This window comes from Dryobates pubescens, chromosome 2 (assembly GCF_014839835.1).
Source record: "Dryobates pubescens isolate bDryPub1 chromosome 2, bDryPub1.pri, whole genome shotgun sequence".
NCBI lineage: Eukaryota > Metazoa > Chordata > Aves > Piciformes > Picidae > Dryobates > Dryobates pubescens.
The window spans coordinates 53,547,675-53,564,589 of record NC_071613.1 but is presented as its reverse complement, the minus strand read 5'-3'; the positions used below and the strand labels follow the sequence as shown (position 1 = coordinate 53,564,589).

Sequence of the window (16,915 nt, the reverse complement as noted above, 5' to 3'; positions counted from 1 at the left end):
AATAATAAAGATACCTTTAAAAATAGGAAAGATACTTCTAAAAATAATAGCAGATATTTCTAAAAATAATAAAGCTATTATGAGGATGAGCAGAGGGCTGGAGCTCCTCTCCTATGAGGACAGACTGAGGGAGTTGGGGCTGTTCAGTCTGGAGAAGAGAAGGCTTCCAGAAGACCTCATTGTGGCCTTCCAGTATCTGAAGGGAGCTACAGGGTAGCTGGGGAGGGACTTTTGAGGGTGTCAGGGAGGGATAGGACTGGGGGGAATGGAACAAAACTAGAAATGGGTAGATTGAGATTGGATGTGAGGAAGAAGTTGTTCCCCATGAGGGTGGTGAGACACTGGCACAGGTTGCCCAGGGAGGTGGTGGAAGCCTCATCCCAGGAGGGTTTTTAAGGTCAGGCTGCATGGGGCTCTATGAGGAGAGGCTGAGGGAGCTGGGGTTGCTTAGCCTGGAGAAGAGGAGGCTCAGGAGAGACCTTATTGCTGTCTACAACTACATTAAGGGAGGTTGTAGACAGGCAGAAGTTGGTTTCTTCTCCCAGGCAACCAGCACCAGAACAAGAGGACACAGTCTCAGGCTGCACCAGGGGAGGTTTAGGCTGGAGGTTAGGAGGAAGTTTTACATAGAGAGAGTGATTGGCCATTGGAATGGGCTGCCTGAGGAGGTGGTGGAGTCACCATCCCTGGAGGTGTTCAGGAGGAGACTTGATGGGGTGCTTGGTGCCATGGCTTAGTTGATTAGGTGGTGTTAGATGATAGGTTGGACTCAATGATCTTGAGCGTCTCTTCCAACCTGGTTAATTCCATTCTATTCTATTCCATTCTATTCTATTCTATTCTATTCTATCCTATCCTATCCTATCCTATCCTATCCTATCCTATCCTATCCTATCCTATCCTATCCTATCCTATCCTATCCTATCCTATCCTATCCTATCCTATCCTATCCTATCCTACTCTATTCTATTCTATTCTTGGCAGCCTGCTGTAGTGTGAGGTGTCCCTGCCCATGGCAGGAGGGTTGGAACTGGCTGTTCCTTGAGGTCCCTTCCAACCCTGACAATTCTGTGAGTCTATGAATTCTGTGATTTCTAAAAATATAATAAAGCTCTTTGTAACAATCAGAGGAATGTTTGATGACTTGCTACTTACAAATGCTTTAAAACCAGGCCTCAGACAAATCTGTGGAGGTTTTCTGGAAAAATCCTTCGGTCCCAAGCTAAACTTTGGAGGAATTTTGATCTCTGAAGCAATAGGATGGATTTTTTTTATTATTATTATTTTAAATTATCAAAGAGATACAAAGAGTAGGGCATTTCATATAAATATAGACTCAGTAGTGAGCCAATGTGAATTACATTAAACTCAGTGGGAAACCTTCTATTAACCTTAGCGAGAATAGAATTAGAATTCCAGATCCTGAATTCTGCTTTAGGAGGCCTGTGTCAGGGGATTATTAAAATACCATCCTGATACTTTATGAATGAATTGGACAATTAGTAGTACTAATTAGCAGCAACTTCAGTTTGAAAGAACAACTTGGAGAAAGTGCAGTGATGAGTCTTGCTCGCTGATGAAGCAGGAAGCTTGGTGGGGAGGGAAAGGAAATGCCTGCCCTCTGGAAGTTTGTCTTGAACGCCTCCCTGTTTCAGGTGGGATATCTGCTGTAGCACACACACACCCCATGTCATGCAGGCATGACATTTAGCACCTTGTGGAGATAATGAACAATGAATCATGGAGTTGTTTTGGTTGGAAAAGACCTTTAAGATCATTGAGTCCAACCATTAACCCAGCACTGCCAGGTCACCACTGAACCATGGCCCTCACCACATCTACTCAGCTTTGAAACTTCTCCAGGGATGAGGACTCCACCACTGCCCTGGGCAGCCTTTGGGGAAGAATTTGTTCCCCACATCCAATCTAAACCTCCCCTGGTGCAACCTGAGACTGTTTCCTCTCATCCTATCACTTATTAGGGAGAAGAGACTAACTCCTACCTCACTCCAGCCTCCTTTAAGGGCATTGTAGAGAGCCAGGAGGTCTCTGCTGAGCCTCCTTTTGTCCAGGCTGAACAACCTTACTTCTCTCCCCTCCTCCTTAAAAGACTTGTGCTCTAGACCTTGCACCAGCTTCATTGCTCATCTCTGGACCTGCTCTAGTATCTCAGTGTCCTTCTTGGAGTGAGTGGCCTAAAACTAAACCAAATACACAAGGTGTGGCCTCACCAGTGCCCAGTACAGAGGTCAATGTCTTCCCTGGTCCAGCTGTCCACACCCTTCCTGATACAGAGCAGGATGCTGGTAGCCTTCTTGGCCACCTGGGCATGCACAGACTCATCTTCATCCAGCTGTTGACCAACACTCTCAGGTCCTTTCTGCCAGGCACTTTCCAGCCACTCTGCCCCCATCCTGCAGCATTCCTGGGCTTATTGCAGTCCACATGCAGGACCCAGCACTTTGAAATCTGTGTGTGAAGAACTTTGGTTATCATTGTACTGGAAGCCTAACACCCCTTAGCCATAGAGGAGTGACAGAAGCAGAGAGCATGGAAAGTGAGAGTGTGGGGGTGATAAGCTGGTCACATCACTGAATAAGCAGAGTAAAATTCGACCTGTTAAACCCAGTCATTCCTTGATCTTCCCTAAGGTAGTTCCTTCTTAAAGAGTTCAGTGATGAGAGGGCTGTGAAGCTACAGGCTTTTTTTTTCTTCTTTGTTGCTGTTTATTACTCTTTTTTTATCCTTAGCTTCTTGAAAAGCTTCCAATTATCTCATACCTCAGCAGTAACAGTGACAAAACCTTTCATGTGTGGGGGTGCTCATCTACCTGGCTGAGGTAATTCCTTTCTGTGTGAACTTCAGATCTACAAGGTTTCAGCTTCAGGAGAAAACAGAACTTTCTGCCAGCAGCCTTGGTTGCAGACCAGCATAAAACTGATGCAAAGAGTCTGTGCTGGACCCCAGTTATTGAGTTCTCCTCCCATCAACTGCCGTGGCAGGATTTGGCTTGCCTGAGAGCTGAAAATAATCAAGATTGGGCAGTTATGGAGAATGATGCCAAGGAGTTTTAAATAAGGAATAACATAGTCTTGAAAAGTTTATGTTCTTTTCTTTTTTGGAGGATTTCATTTTAAACAAGAGCATAATGTCATGTGCAAAAGAAGGCACTTTATTATCTGATGATAAAGTATCATGAAGCAAAAGTATAAACTTGGTGTGCTTGCTGCAGTAAATTTCTTCTTTCCTAATGAGTTTGAGGCTTTGGAGAGCAGTTTAATCTTAGAATCATAGAATGCACTGGGTTGGAAGAGACCTTTAAAGGTCATCTAGTCCAACCCCCCTGCAGTCAGAAGAACATCTTTAACTAGAGCAGGGTGCTCAGAGCTCCATCAAGCCTGACCTTGAATGTCTGCGGGGATGGGGTCTTTGCCACCTCCCTGGGCAACCTGTTCTAGTTCTGTTCACCACGTTCACAGTGAAGAACAACTTCCTAATGTCCTATCTAAATCTCCCTTCTCTAGTTTAAAACCACTGCCCCTTGTCCTAAGGCTGCATGCCCCTCTAAAGAGTCCTCCACTCAGCCCCTTTAAGTACTGAAAGGCCACCAGAAGGTCTCCCTAAAGCTGCCTTTTCTCCAGATTGAACAACCCCAACTCTCTCAGCCTGTCTTTGTAGTAGAAGTGCTCCAGCTCTGATCATTTCTGTGGCCTCTTCTGGACCTGCTCTGATAATTCCATGCCTTTCTTGTGTTGGGGGCTCCACAGCAGTACTCCAGGTGAGGTCTCACCAGAGCAGAGGGGCAGAGCCACCTCTCTCAATCTGTTGACCATGCTATTTTTGATGCAGCCCAGAAGGTGACTGACCTTCTGGGCTGCAAGTGTCCATCACTGCCTCATGTCCAGCTTCTGTTGAAGTCCAAGTATCCATCATTTCTGCTTCTTATGCTGTTGGTGTATTTACTCAAGCATTGTGCAGTGCTTCATTGCTTTTGCCATGTTCTGAAAGGAAAGACTTAGAATCTTGGTGTCAGCAGAAGCAATTTGCAGATCATAATCTGAGTCTGGTGGGTTCAATTAGGTCTTACTAGTGCAAGGAGGGTTCCAGCATGGTGTGGAAGCACACAAGCAGCTGGAGAGGCAGCAGGAAACCTGGACAGGTGGAGAGGCAAGTTCAGCTGTCTGCAAGGCAACATTGGTGCATCCTATCATCACAAAAAGAATGTACAGTAGTGTGTGTAACATTTGTTTGCAACTTTAAGCAAGTTGTAAATATGCTTTGGAGAGACTGTTTCTGCAAGCTTTATCCATTATGGAGTACAGGAGAAGTTAAAAGTCATAATTCAGGACCACTGACCCTGCTGACAATCTTTCCACTTGTTTCCTATCTCAGGACAGGATATGAGAAAGAGATGAAGCCATGTACACATCATGTATTTTCATGTGGGGGGAGAAAAAGAGGACTGTAGTGAAAACCAGCCTGCTAACAGCTGATAGAATGAGAGGAAATGGCCTCAAGTCACTCCAGGGAAGCTTTAGGTTGGATATTTGGAACAATTCCTTTGCTGCAAGAGTGGTCAGGCATTGGAACAGGCTGCCCAGGGAGAGGTGATGGAGTCACCATCCCTGGAGATGTTTAAAAAAGTGTGTGGACATGGTACTTTGGGACATGGGTTAGTGGCCATGGTGGTCTTGGGTTGAAGGTAGGACTTGATGAATTTAGAGGTGTTTTCCAACCCAAACAATTCTGTTGTTGTGTTGCTATCAAAAGATATGGGGGTTTTTTCTGGTTTTTTAAGTATATGACTGTTACCAAGTTTGATTCTGGAGCTTTCTCTGGTGGAGGGCAGCTGAGTTTGCAGTAGGTCTGGTGTGGACCTCTTGGGTGGGATGAAGTTTGTTCCTGTTTCTTGTCAGGGTTACTAAATGTGCTAGCAGGGAAGTTTGGACTAGGTGATCTCCAGAGGTCCCTTTCAACCCCTACCATTCTGTGAGTCTGTTTGCTTTTGGTGTGCTAAGGCTTGATGTTAGCAATAGAAATGAAGAAAATGCACTGGCATGAGCCTCTCCTCATGTGATGGCTCTTGGGCTTCTAGCTGGCTCTTAGGCACCTTTGGAAACACCACTGTGATTCAGGTAGAGACAACTACAGAATGACAATCAATTAGTTTTTTAGTCTGCAGCAGTAATCACTACATTTTTATTTTCATGTTGCTAACTCCTTCCTTTGTTCCTCTACCAACATTTGTTTAGGAAGAAAAGGAAGGGAAAAGAGAAATTGGTATTACACTGAGCTCAAATTATTTGTTTATCATCTCAGTCCTCATCAATTTCACAGTTATCTCTATATTAAATTAAAGATCAGTGAAGGAGAAAAGCAGATTACATTTCCATTGTGTGAGCTAGAGGACAGCAGTGCATGTACAAGAGGTCTGCAAAGGAGCTATGAGAAATAAATCACAAGTTTTTAGAACACCCCCTTATGGGTGAGTGCAAGTCATGGTGAAATTGTTCATCACTGTTTGATTCTGAGACCTTGTCACAACCCCAGACCAAACTGGAAGGTGTGACTGATCACAGGATGTTAGGGGTTGGAAGGGACCTCTGGAGATGGTAGAATCAATAAGGTTGGAGAAGACCTCAGAGATCATCAAGCCCAACCTATCACCCAACACCTCATGATTAACTAAACCATGGCTTCAAGTGCCACATCCAATCCTTTTTTGAACGCCTCCAGGGGCAGGGACTCCACCACCTCCCTGGGCAGCACATTCCAATGGCCAATCTCTCTTTCTATGAAGAACTTCCTAACATCCAGCCTGAACCTCCCTGGCACAGCTTGAGACTGTGTCCTCTTGTTCTGGTGCTGGTTGCCTGGGAGAAGAGCCCAGCCCCCACCTGGCTACAACCTCCCTTCAGGTAGTTGTAGAGAGCAAGAAGGTCTCCCCTGAGCCTCCTCTTGTCCAGGCTAAGCAACCCCAGCTCCCTCAGCCTCTCCTCCCAGGGCTGTGCTCCAGACCTCTCCCCAGCCTCGTTGCCCTCCTCTGGACACGTTCAAGTGTCTCAATATCCTTCTTAAATTGATGGGCCCAGAACTGGACACAGTACCCAAGGTGTGGCCTAACAGTGTTGAGTAGAGGGGCAGAGATCTTCAAGCCCATCCCCCCTGCAGAGCGGGGCCATATAATCCAGCGCAGGTCACACAGGAATGCATCCAGACAGGGCTTGAAAGTCTCCATAGAAGGAGACTCCACAGCCTCTCTGGGGAACCTGTTCCAGTGCTCTGTGACCCTTATAGTAAAGAAGTTTTTCCTCATGTTGAGGTGGAAGCTCCTGTGCTGCGGTTTACATCCATTGCCCCTTGTCCTGTCACAGGGTGCAACTGAGCAGAGCCTGTCCCTTCCTTCCTGACACCAGGCCCTCAGATATTTAGAGACATTGATACATTCCCCTCTCAGTCTTCTCTTCTCCAGATTAATCAGCCCCAGGCCTCTCCTCACAGGGCAGCGCTCCAGTCCCTTCATCACCCTTGTAGCCCTCCATTGGACTCTCTCAATTAGATCCCTGTCCCTCCTGAACTGGGGAGCCCAGAACTGGATGCAATATTGCAGGTGTGGCCTCAGCAGAGCAGAGTAGGTGTTGGAGAGCACCTTCAGCTTCCCACACCTTACAGGTCCAAATCTTGAGTGGTAACTTCATCCAGATATGAAGAAGAAGGAAGCAGCAAACATATTGTGGTTTAATGTAGAAAACAGAGGGAAGTGCTTGCCATAGCAACCAGCAGTTAGGCACAGGGAGGGCTGTGGCACACGGACCTGCACTGTGCTTACCTCTTTATTAGCCAGCCTTGGCCAGGGCAGTGATTTTCTCCCTGCTCAGAAAGTGATCTATTTGTCAAGCTGATTGTTTGCCTTCCGATTGGAAATTGCGGGGTGAAGATTGCCTGTGTGCTGGTGCTGAATAGGAGCCTGCACCTCTCCTGTCAAAACCAAGGCTTTTGAGAAAATAAAAGTCTTTTCATGGCTGTAAGAGTCATTATTAGTACTTGTCACCTTCTTTATGGAACTATCAGATAGGCAGGATTTATAGGATTGAGACTATTGACTAAATGGATGGCTCTGATTTTCTCCTCTTGCAAATTAAAATTCCATTTCTTTTTTTCTTCTTTTTTTTTTTGCCTGTAACTGGAGACAAAAAAATAGGCAGGATCCCTTCTGACATCTTCTCTCTTCAAAGCCACAGCCACTTGAATGGCACCGTTGCAAAATCTGTGAAGAACTTCAGGATGTTGCAGTGATGCATCACATTCCCAAGGCAAATATGTTAGCATGCTAGCCTTGGAGGTCCTGGCAGGGGAACAACGTGTCAGCGTGTTAGCCCCCTGGCATCACAGACTGCCAGCAGGGTGGGGGCTGGACATCATCCACTCCAACCCCCTGTGCTAAAGAAGGGGCACCACAGCAGCTTGCCCAGCGTCACAGTATCACAGTTATCACTAAGGTTGGAAGAGACCTCGAGGATCATCGAGTCCAACCTGTCTCCACAGACCTCATGACTAGACCATGGCACCAAGTGCCACATCCAATCCCCTCTTGAACACCTCCAGGGACGGTGACTCCACCACCTCCCTGGGCAGCACATCCCAATGATGAATGACTCTCTCGGTGAAGAACTTTCTCCTCACCTCGAGTCTAAACCTCCCCTGGCACAGTTGAGACTGTGTCCCCTTGTTCTGGTGCTGGTTGCCTGGGAGAAGAGACCAACCCCTTCCTGGCCACAACCACCTTTCAGGTAGTTGTAGAGGGCAATGAGGTCTCTGCTGAGCCTCCTCTTCTCCAGGCCAAACAACCCCAGCTCCCTCAGCCTCTCCTCACAGGGCTGTGCTCAAGGCCTCTCCCCAGCCTTGTTGCCCTTCTCTGGACAACTTCAAGTGTCTCAATGTCCTTCTTAAACTGAGGGGCCCAGAACTGGACGCAGGACTCAAGGTGTGGCCTAACCAATGCAGAGTACAGGGGCACAATGACCTCCCTGCTCCTGCTGGCCACACTATTCCTGATGCAGGCCAGGATGCCATTGGCCCTCTTGGCCACCTGGGCACACTGCTGGCTCATGTTTAGGCGGCTGTCAATCAGCACCCCCAGGTCCCTCTCTGTTTGGGAGCTCTATCACAATGCCCAGCTGGGTTTGGAATCTCTCCAGAGAAGGAGACTCCACAAGCTCTGTGGGCAGCCTGCTCCAGGCTCTCAGGCTGCTCTTCTCCAAGATCATAGCCCCAGGTCTCTCGGTCTTATCTCTTCACAGAGAGGCTTCAGGCCCCTCAGGATCTTCATAGCCTCCACTGGACTCTCCCCAGTAATTCCCTGTCTCTTGAACTGGGGAGCCCAGAACTGGAGCCAGGACTCCAGATGTGTTCTCACCAGGGCAGAGTAGAGGTAGAGGGGAACCTTCCTCGACCTGGTGGCCACACTCTTTTTAGTGCATCCCATGACACCATTGGCCTTCTTGGTCACAAGGGCATATTGGTGGCTCATGATGAACTTGTCCATCCATCTCATGCTGCACCAGGGGAAGTTTAGGCTGGAGGTGAGGAGAAAGTTCTTCCCAGAAAGAGTAATTGGCCATTGGAATGTGCTGCCCAGGGAGGTGGTGGAGTCACTGTCCCTGGAGGTGTTCAAAAAAGGCTTGGATGTGGCCCTTGGAGCCATGGTTTAGTTGTCAGGAGGTGTTAGGTATTAGGTAATACGTTGGACTTGATGATCCCTGAGGTCTTTTCCAAAGCAGTTGATTCTATGATTCTATGAGCAGCCCTCCCATGTCCTTCTATCAGCTATAGCTGATCTTTGAACTAGCTTCTAGTTCACTAGCTGTGAGGACACAGTCTCAGGCTGCGCCAGGGGAGATTCAGGCTGGATGTTAGAAAAAAGTTCTATACAGAAAGAGTGATTGCACATTGGAATGGGCTGCCTGGGGAGGTGGTGGAGTCGCCATCACTGGAGGTTTTTAGGAGAAGACTTGACGGGGTACTTGGTGCTGTGGGTTAGTTGTTTGGGCGGTGTTGGATTGGTTGATGGGTTGGACGCGATGATCTTGAAGGTCTCTTCCAACCTGGTTTATTCTATGTATTCTATGTATTCTCTAAAAGCCATCCCCCTTGTTACTGTACTTCTGGTTTCAGCGTTTGTCACTTGGTCTCTTGGTTATCAAGCAGTTAAAATGTATTTTTGCTGTTACATCCATGTGTTGTCTTTCAGAAGGAACAGTGCACTTGGCAAAGGCCATCTGTTCATGCAAAGGTAGTCTTGGAAGGCAGGATATTTGCTTCTCATTTTCTTCTATTCTAACTTCATTTTCTCCAGGTCCTGTCTAACAAATATTCAGGTAATAGATGTGAGTTCTAATTGCTAAGGAAGCAAGGTTATTACTGCCGACGTCTTTATGCTGACATCAGTCAGATACTCAAACCAGTGCTTTTTGGATGTGCTTACCTGCTCTTTGCCATGCTAAGAGTTTAAATTTAGAATTGGGATCAAGCAGCTTGAATGTGTAGACAGCTATATATTACTTTTCCTTAAACAATGAAATATCCTGATGTCCTCCTGTCAGAAGAGAAGAGGAGAAGATGCTTTCAGCACTGCAGGGTTCTAAAAGAAAGGAGAAAAACAGAAGTGATTTTTGGCCTGGCTGAGCCAAATTTACCACTGCTCTTTTCCTGTACATGTGCCACTCCTGCCAAAGCAGCTAGTCCAGCACCAGCATTCCTCCAGCCACAGAGATTAGGGAACTGATCTAGGTTAAGACTAATCCAGCAGAAATACCCCAGTCGGCTCCTTTATCTGATTCCCTGGCCTGGTGGTGTTAGCCATGGAGGAGGAGAGGGGGCAGCACCTGGAGCCAGGAGGAGCCTTGCAGCAGAGGGTTGAGTTGTGCCCTCTCACATGAGCAAGGGGCTACAGTGTGGGGATTTCCTCCTTGAGAAGAGTCCCAGGGAAATGGAGACATAAGGAAAAAACCTGGAGTGCCCATAGTTTGGAACCTTCATGCAGAGGAGCTGGCAGAGCCCTGAATTAAGCCAGGTCTTCTGCATTGATCAAGGCTCCAGGTCTACCCTGGAGAATCCTGAAAATCCTCTGATCCCTGTAGTTAGTCCAAGTGTCCATGGAAAGACATTTTCACACTCTTTATGCAGGTTATAATAACAATATTTAATGGAAGGCTGTGGTTAGGCCAAGTTTGTGATTCTCCATCCCATGTTCAAGTCACAGAACTGGTTGGAGCTGCCTCTGGTTTAAGTGAAAAATCAACAAAGCACTTTAGGTAGAAATGTCTTCAAGTCTGAAATCTACTTTCAGTGGTGTCAGAGCTTCTTGGTGGGGTTTATGTGAATTTCAGGGTATGTGTATGAATGTTTATATACAGAGAGAAATGTGTGTATCAATTGGCTAAAAATAAGCAAAACCAGGCATGTCTTTTACAGTTGTAGTTCTCTGAGCTTTTATGGTAGATCTGTGCAAAAATACCTCATTACAAAGTCCTCCTTCCCCCCCCCCCCCCCATTCTCCAGCTGTGTGGGCTCTAGTTCTATAACCTAAACTCTGTGGACATGAAAAGCAGTGAAGGATGTCACCAGAGCTGGACACAACCTGTGGACAGTATTTCTGGTTTTTGTGTTTATGGTCAGTGAAGAAAGATCCTTCCAGAGGGCAATTCAGAATGCAGATGTATTTAGGATCAGATTAGACTCATTTATTTCAAATCCCACTTTGGACTCAACCTTGCCAGGCTGGACAGATGGGCAGAGTCCAATGGCATGAGATTTAACACATCTAAGTGCTGGGTTCTACACAACAACCCCAAGAGGACACAGTCTCAAGCTGTGCCAGGGGAGGTTCAGGCTGGATGTTAGGAAGAAGTTCTTCCCAGCAAGAGAGATTGGCCACTGGGATGTGCTGCCCAGGGAGGTGGTGGAGTCACCATCCCTGGAAGTGTTTAAGAAGAGCCTGGATGAGGCACTTGGTGCCATGGTTTAGTTGATGAGATGGTGTTGGGTGATAGGTTGGACTTGATGATCTCAAAGGTCTTTTCCAACCTTGTCTGGTGTGGTGTGGTGTGGTCTGGTCTGGTCTGGTCTATTCTATTCTATTCTGTTCTGTTCTGTTCTGTTGTTCTGTCCTGTCCTGTCCTGCCCTGTCCTTTCTTCACTGACTACTAGGTGAACCTCACCATGTTTGGTCAGTGTTTGGTGTTCTGAATGTACCCATGGATTTTCCCTAGTGAAGCAGTCGGTCAGAGAAGCTTCCATGAGGCACAGGTTTGATGAGCTGTCTTTCTGCCAGCTTTGATTTAGTCCATCATGTATTTTATTGCAGGAAGAAGAGGCTTTACCACAACAAAACAGGCAAAGAAACACAAAGACTTGAAGAAACAGCACTTCTAATTCTTTCCAAAAGTTCAGAGACCCAGCAAAAGCTGGTGGATTACCTCCACCAGTCTTCCTGAGTTGAGGTAGGTGAATTCTCTCTTTGCTGCTCTGGCCGTCACATGCATGTGGATAGCCAGCACTGATTTCAGATTTTAAACCCATTGATTCTGTTTTCTTTGATGTGTCAGAAGACAATGGTGGGCTTCCAGTAGGCTGCTGTTAGGTTGTGTATCTGCCAGCAGCAGAGAGCCACTGCTGGAAATGAGTGATACCATCTTCATTTTCAGTGAAGGGAAGATGATGCCGTTACTAAACAAAATAAAACCAGCAATTACTGGCAATAAAGTCAGCCCAGATCAGACTGGGTGCTTCTGAGCATCTTTCAAAACTTTGGCCAGTTACTTTCCAGCATGGAGCTCATGGCTGTAATTTCATTGAATGGCTTAGGTTGGAAAGAGCCCCAGAGATTGTCTACTCCAACCTCCCTGCCATGGGCAGGGACTCCTCTCAACTAGATTTGACTGCTCAAGGCCTCATCCAACCTGGCCTTCAACACCCCCAGGGAGGAGGCATCTGCATCCTCCTCAGGCAGCCTATGCCAGAGTCTCACCACCCTCATACTGAAGAACTTCTTCCCAAACCATTCTCCCTTGTCCTGTCTCTAGACACCCTTATGCAAAGTCCCTCTGCAGCCTTCCTGTTGGATCCCTTCAGGTATTGGAAGGCAGCTCTAAGGTCCCTCCAGAGTCTTCTCTTCTCCAGGCTGAACACCCCCAGCTCCCTCAGCCTATCCTCATGGCAGAGGTGCTCCAGCCCTTTGATCATCCTTGTGGCCCTCCTCTGGACTCACTTCAACAGCTCTGTGTCCTTCTTATGCTGGGGACACCAGAACTGGATGCAGTATTTGAGGTGGGCTCTCATCAGAGGTGAGCAAAGGGACACAATCCCCTCTCTCTCATCAGAGCTGAGCAAAGGGACACAATCCCCTCTCTCTCATCAGAGCTGAGCAAAGGGACACAATCCCCTCTCTCTCATCAGAGCAGAGCAAAGGGACACAATCCCCTCTCTCTCATCAGAGCAGAGCAAAGGGACACAATCCCCTCTCTCTCATCAGAGCAGAGCAAAGAGACACAATCCCCTCTCTCGACCCAGCTGGGCACACTCCTCTTGATGCAGCCCAAATTTGGAATGAACTGTTCTGGAGGAACACTTTGCATTTCTGAGGTCCCTTCCAAGCTAAGCCATTGCATGATTTTTCAGTTATGCCAGAGGACAAATGGGAAGAAGAACCTGAGAAACAGCACAGAATCCAGCTGATTGGTTTAGAAGAACTATATTTTAAACCTACCTGCCGAAAGAAGAGAGCTGGCTGACTGCCATTCCTTTTCTCTACTCCTTCATGACAGCACACAATTGAAAATGTATTGGGTTTGTTTCTCTTACTGGAAAAGCATTTTGAGGCTTTTTCTTTTTTTTTTTCTTGGTGGTAGGGAAAGCAGAGTATCTTTAATTTTAGCTGCATCAAATAGCATAGTTGTAAGAATATTGTGTGTATCTTAAGAGATTAGATGGGGACAGGATTTTTTTAATCTGGTAGCACAGACTTGTTATGTAAATAGAAAGCTCACAAAGCAAACCAGACACATGCAGGGAGAAAGGAAAGGAAAAAAAGCCAAACAGATGTCTCATCCCCAAAAATACATTTGCCAGTAGACTCCTGCAACTTGGGGAGAACTCACTGGGAAGTTTATTGTTCTGCTTGTGTGTGCAGTCAAAAAAACCCAAACATATTGTAGTCCCTCAGTAAGTCCTGTGCTTATCTCTGAGTGATAGACTGAGCTTTCCATGTGTGGTGCTATTTAATAACAGGACAGCAGTGTCCACATAGAATACATAGAATAAAGCAGGTTGGAAGAGACCTTCAAGATCATTGCGTCCGACCCATCAACCAATCCAACACCACCCAAACAACTAACCCATGGCACCAAGCACCCCATCAAGTCTCCTCCTGAACACCTCCAATGATGGTGACTCCACCACCTCCCCAGGCAGCCCATTCCAATGGGCAATCACTCTCTCTGTATAGAACTTCTTCCTCACATGCAACCTAAACCTTCCCTGGCGCAGCCTGAGACTGTGTCCTCTTGTTCTGGTACTGGCTGCCTGGGAGAAGAGACCAACATCCATCTGTCTACAACCTCCCTTCAGGTCATTGTAGAGAGTAATAAGGTCTCCCCTGAGTCTCCTCTTCTCCAGGCTAAGCAATCCCAGCCTCCTCAGCCTCTCCTCATAAGGCTTGTGTTCCAAACCCCTCACCAACTTCGTTGCCCTTCTCTGGACTCGTTCCAGCAAGTCAACCTCCTTCCTAAACTGAGGGGCCCAGAACTGGACACATGACCCAACAGCTATGGCAGTCCCCTTACATGAGATAGCAGACTGCTGAAGTGCTTTTTCTTGCAGGGTCAAGTGTCCATTTTTTCAATTGGCAAGACCAGCAGAATTCCTGTACATTTTGTTTTCACAAGTGCTTGTGTTTAATTCTTCATCACACACACAGACAAAAGCCCAAAACAACCCTGGTAGTAGGCAAAGAAAGCCAGGAAGACTGGTTTAGTAAGGAGAATGAGTCCCAGACTTTCAGGAGGGGAGAAGCAATGCAGAGCCTATTGAATTAGCCACAAAAATTCTCTTGGCTCGCCATATAGGAGCCTTTTGATTATCACCGGTAGTCTAGGCTTACTATTTATAAACCTGTGCTCTGCAGCTGGGCAGCTCTCTCTGTGGCACCAGGATTTTGCTGCTAGGAAGTTTGTAAATGACATGTGCATCATTAGGGTAATTAATTTCTTTTTACTTTATGGTTGTTGTTTTTTTTATTGCAGCAGAAAACTTTAATTACATCTTTGCTTCCATGCTGCCTTTTGCGTTGGGTTTTAATGCTGAGTTTTTATCATCATCAGAATGTACCAGGTTGGAAAAGGCCTTTGAGATCATCGAGTCCAACCTATCACCCAACACCATCTAATCCACACCATCTAATCCTTACTGTTTGATTTAGGTATTGAGTCCAAAATGTACTCAGCACTGGTTAGGCCACACCTTGAGCACTCTTTCCAGTTCTGGGCCCCTCAGTTTAGGAAGGATGTTGAGATGCTGGAAAGTGTCCAGAGAAGGGCAACAAAGCTGGGGAGGGGTTTGGAGCACAGCCCTGGGAGGAGAGGCTGAGGGAGCTGGGGTTGCTTAGCCTGGAGAAGAGGAGGCTCAGGGGAGGCATTATTGCCATCTACAACTCCCTGAAGGGAGGTTGTAGCCAGGTGGGGGTTGGTCTCTTCTCGCAGGCAAGCAGCACCAGAACAAGAGGACACAACCTTACGCTGCACCAAGGGAGCTTTAGGCTGGATGTTAGGAAGAAATTCTTCCCAGCAAGAGAGATTGGCCATTGGAATGTGCTGCCCAGGGAGGTGGTGGAGTCACCATCCCTGGAAGTGTTTAGGAAGAGCCTGGATGAGGCACTTGGTGCCATGGTTTAGTTGATTAGATGGTGTTGGGTGATAGGTTGGACTTGATGATCTCAAAGGTCTTTTCCAACCTGGTGTACTCTGTAAATTCATTTTAAGAATGCTTCATGGAGGTTTCTTGGGGCTTTTCATTGCTGCTCTGATTGTTTTTTGCTAGGAAGTTTCAAATCTGTTTATTTATTTGCATTCCTTTTGATAAAGCCTTGTGGAGGGTTCTTGAGGCTTTTCTTAGGAGCGTCTTTCACTGATGCTGCTTCAATCTTCAGTGCAGTGTCCACATGACCTAGTTATTTTAAGCCCTTGTATGACTTAGGTTTCATTCTTGGCTATTGCATCCATCTCTTGAAATTGTTTCCAGTAAATTAGTTTTACAGTGTTTGCCATGATTAGCATTATCCACTCGAGGGGAAGTCCATCATAAAAATGTCTCTTATCAATACCTTTCAATGTGTTTAAACATTAATAAATAATTTGATCTGAGAATGTAATATCCATAGTGAAATTACCATCTAAATATATATATATATATATATATATATATATATATATATATATATTTGTATGCAGATTCTTTAATGGTGGGTTATATCACCTTGCTGTTTGGTGTGTTGCTGTAAAGATAAGCTACGTTGGGATCCATGGATGCTTATTTATTGACTGCTTTATGAATAACCTGCATAAAAATGTTCATTCTTGCAAGTATTTCATGCAGCTTATGCACAGTGGGAAGGAGTGAAAAATTGCTGTCATTTCTACAGTTGAAGAAGAAATTCTGGTGTTGAAATGAAGCCATTTGTATGTTAGAGTTGCAGATCCAGAGTAATGCGTTTCATGTTTATCAAGATGTGAAGGACAAGTGCCAGGAGGACAGAACCAGGCTCTCCTCAGGGATGCCCACTGATGGGGCAAGGGGCAATGGGTGCAAGCTGAAGCAGAGAAGATTCCACAGGGACAGGAGGGAAAACTTTTTCACTGTGAGGGTGCCAGAGCCCTGGAGCGGGCTGCCCCCAGAGGTTGTGAAGTCTCCATCTCTGGAGACATTCAAAACCCGCCTAGATACATTCCTGTGTGACTTGCTCTAGGTGATCCTAGCAGGAGGGTTGGACTGGATGATCTTTTGAAGTCCTTTCCAACCCCCTAACATTCTATGTTTCTGTGATTCAATTTCTTGATAACCTCCAGCTGGAAGCAAAGGCCCAGTGGTCACAGCCCAGCCTTGGGAGTCCTGTGGATTCTTCCCAGTTCAGTGTCCCTCAAACTCTGTGAGATTTATGCCATTCTCCTTTCACCACATAACTTGGCTTTGTTGTGAACAACTTCTGTCCACTCAGTGCCCCAATTCTTCAGCTGCTATATTAGTTTTTCATCACAACTCTTCGGTAGTTAGACCCTGTGACTGGTTACATTTATAAAGCAGACTTATGTTTATTCAACAAAGTTGCTTAACCCTTTCAGCTCTGGGGAAGAGGCTTGATTGTACTACTAGCAATAATATAGAGTCATAGAATGACTTAGGTTGGAAAGAGCTTTAAAGATCATCTACTCCAACCTCCCTGCTGTGAGCAGGAACATCTCTTAACTACACTTGGTTGCCCAAGGCCTCTTCCAACCTGGCCTTGGAATGTGCTGCCCAGGGAGGTGGTGGAGTCACCATCCCTGGAGGTGTTCAAGAGGAGATTGGACGTGGCACTTGGTGCCATGGTCTAGTCATGAGGTCTGTGGAGACAGGTTGGACTTGATGATCCTTGGGGTCTCTTCCAACCTTAGTTATACGGTGATCCCTCCAGGGAGGGGGCATCCAGAACCACTCTGGGCAACCTGTTCCAAAGTCTTACTGCCTTACTGCCTGAAGAACTATTCCTAATAGTCTTTCCTATTTTATGAATGTTTTCTTATTTTTCCATTGTGAGGATAGCTGTGTACCGGCAGTACCTTGTTAGCATTCTAGAGACATGAAAATCATTCAGCGGTGCTGAGGC

At 46.4% G+C, this 16,915-nt stretch overlaps 1 protein-coding gene across 9 annotated transcripts in view; it reads left to right on the top strand.

The window, feature by feature from the left end:
* Positions 1 to 16,915, top strand: part of MBD5 (methyl-CpG binding domain protein 5) — a 197,930-nt gene that overhangs the window by 103,012 nt on the left and 78,003 nt on the right. For all 9 annotated transcript variants that reach the window (XR_008463062.1, XM_054177727.1, XM_054177715.1 and 6 more), the window contains exon 3: positions 11,366 to 11,501. The gene's annotated coding sequence lies outside the window, so the exon portion shown is untranslated. The remainder of the gene's footprint in view (positions 1 to 11,365; positions 11,502 to 16,915) is intronic.